Source organism: Etheostoma spectabile, chromosome 9, assembly GCF_008692095.1.
Source record: "Etheostoma spectabile isolate EspeVRDwgs_2016 chromosome 9, UIUC_Espe_1.0, whole genome shotgun sequence".
Classification (NCBI taxonomy): Eukaryota; Metazoa; Chordata; class Actinopteri; order Perciformes; family Percidae; genus Etheostoma; species Etheostoma spectabile.
Genome location: NC_045741.1, coordinates 346,874 through 349,967, shown reverse-complemented (window position 1 = coordinate 349,967; position 3,094 = coordinate 346,874). Strand labels below are relative to the sequence as shown.

General features: G+C 37.9%; 1 protein-coding gene across 1 annotated transcript in view; it reads right to left on the bottom strand.

Moving 5' to 3' along the window:
• The window catches only part of slc1a7b (solute carrier family 1 member 7b), a 158,318-nt gene that overhangs the window by 94,002 nt on the left and 61,222 nt on the right, over positions 1-3,094 (bottom strand). The gene's annotated exons all lie outside the window — the stretch shown is intronic.

Genomic DNA, 3,094 nt, shown 5'->3' with positions numbered 1-3,094 from the left:
AGTTTGAATGTTTATTACCAACAATCAATAAGTGCAAATTCGTTGGGAAATTAAACCTGCAACATGGGCTTTAAAATGAAGGGACCACTGACGGCTACAAACTGTTGCTATGGACTGCTGCCGGCTTTGGACCGCTGTCGGCTACGGACCGCTGTCAGCTACGGCCGTTAAACACGCTGCACGTTGTAAAATGCTGTGGCCTGCTTGCCTGGTCCTCTGGTAACGTTACCAGTTATAGCTATATAATTCAATGTGAGTACACAAATGTTGAAATAACATAACATGCCTGTCCCGAGTAGCTGTGATAAATTAACATGACGCTAATGCTGACCTGTTCAGGAGGAAATGAGAAAACTCAGCGTCCTTGTGGGCTCTAAACTGTCTCAATCTTTCAATTACATCTCCAATATCCACCCGGGGTTGTTTAATCTCTGGTCATGCATGCCATTTCTTTTAGGTCAGTTAGAATCTACCTCTGTGTTCCCGTTCTTTTGATTGCTGCTTTCATGGCTGTACTAAGTACAGTATCTATCTGTAAAAATTCTGTCTATAATAATAGCCGCCTTCATAGTACATATTCACCTGTAAACTCTGTAAACCTTTAGTATATTATGTTCATTGTACACATCTGTAAAAATTCTACATATAAAGTCCCTGACAAAAGTCTTGTCGATTATCTATTTTGTAGAAACACCTGCTATTAACCTTTATTAAGACTTTTAATTAATCAATTGGTGTAAGAAATAGCTCATATGAAAAGCTAAAACCCTTCCAAATGATGTTCAATGCACTAAAATAAATGAGTTTCACTAAAAAAAGATTTATTATTTAAACAAGACAGAAAGGTCAAAATTTGGCAAGACAAAAGTTTTGTCGCCTATACATAAATTGAACAAATTTACTACAAATACTAAAATATGTCAGCAAAATAAATAGTGGTGCTGCGAGATTCAAATTTAATATCTTGTATGACTTCCATGAATTTGAAGGACTGCATCCATACGGTTTGGCAAGGATTCATACAATGTATTGTTGAAGTCATCAGGAATAGCTAGGAAAGCAGTCTTGCATGCCTCCCAGAGTTCATCAGTATACTTTGGTTTGGTCTTCCATGCTTCCTCTTTTATCCTACCCCACATATGCTCAATGATGTTCATGTCTGGTGACTGGGCCGGCCAATCCTGGAGCATCTTGATCTTCTTCGCCTTGAGGAACTTTGAAGTGGAGATGGACGTATGCGATGGAGCACCATCCTGCTGGAGAATTTGGCCTCTTTTATGGTTGGGAATATAAGAGGTAGCTAACATTTCTTGGTATTTGAGACTACTGATGTTGCCTTCCACCCTGCTGATCTCTCGCACACCCCCATACTGGAGTAACCCCAGACCATGATTTTTCCGATGGGTGAATCTTGGATCAATGCGGGCTCCTGTAGGTCTCCTGCAATATTTGCGGCAACTGTGGTGTAATTCAACTGAAAAATCCACTTTCTTCCACTTCTCCAGCGTCCATCCTTTTAGCAGGCTGTGGGCCTTGGCAAATGCCACACAGTTTTTCAATTGTCTTTTGTTTAGTGCTGGCTTCTGGGCACTGATTCGACCATGGAGGCCATTTCGAGACAGAATCCGACAAACCGTTCTGGTTGACACAGGGACTTCAGGGGACCAGGTCTGGTGGAGCTCTGCTGCAGTGGAAAATGGGCTGGCCTTGGATTTTCGAGCCAACAAACGGTCCTCTCGAGCAGTTGTCTTGCGGGGTCTGCCTGACCTGGGCTTGTCAAAAACATCTCCAGTGTCTTCAAATGTTTTTTTAATCCTCTGTACTTGACGCTGAGACACATTGAAGGTGTCTGCCACATCAGCAGTGGATCTGGTCTTCAGCCTCTTGGTAATCAAAACTTTTTATTGATTGATATCTTTATTTCGAACATGCAAGAGAAAGTGTATACAAATAAATAAAAAAATAATAAAAAGAAATAATAAAACAATGTTTAAAAACATTGGAGAGAAACATGAACAAAGTACCCTTCTTTTCTGTGTTAACATCCCTCTATTACATGTGCGAAAAGGAGTAGGAAGAAGTAAAACTTATGTACTCCTACCCCTTTTAATTCTTGCATTCCTTTAATTTACAATATCAGAATCAGAATCAGAATCAGAATCTGCTTTATTCGCCAGGTATGAGTACACATACGAGGAATTTGTCTTTGGAGCATCGTTACTCACACTGTGTTTACACATACATATCAACCAAAACAGAAATATACACACTAACATATACACAATATATACATACTCTAAACAGAAACAATATGGAGGCATGGGTGCAATGAAGAGATCAATACAATTATTTAAATGTGCGTAGTGCAAGGGTACTGGGATAAAATAGTATTATGTATTATATTACAATATAACAGTAACAGTAACATATTATAATTCTGTTGCTATATATATATATATATATATACACTACCTACACAAATACATACACATCACTATATTTTTTCTTGATAATCAAAAATTTAGTCTCAGGGTGAATCTTAGAGGTTTGCAGAGGTCTAGTTGCAGTTGATTGAAGTCTAGTGTACTGGGGTTGTTTTTATACACACCTGAGACCTAATTGATCCATTATTAGTCACAGGTGAGCTCATATGACAAGGCGACAACACTTATGTCTTTGCAAAATTGACTCAATGGGCTTTACCAAGCTGTGAATATTAGAATACTTTTTGACAGTTTTTTTTGCACTGAAACATATTACAAAAGCTGTGGGATTAAAATGAGCCATTTCTTGAAATAAATCTTGATTAGAAATATATTTCAGCGGCACTTCAGGTCAATTTGTACACAAGCAACAAGACTTTTGTCAGGGACTGTAGTAATATCCACCTGTATATTATATATTCAGTACATATCCAGCTGTAAATCTTGCTCACAACACATGTTATCTATATTTCTATAATTATAGGACAAACCCATCTGTAAAATTCTGTTTATAATATTATTCATTTCCATATATATTCACTTATGCACTTCTGAAACCATTGTATATATCCTGCACTTACTGCTATTGCACTTCTGGTTAGACCCAAACT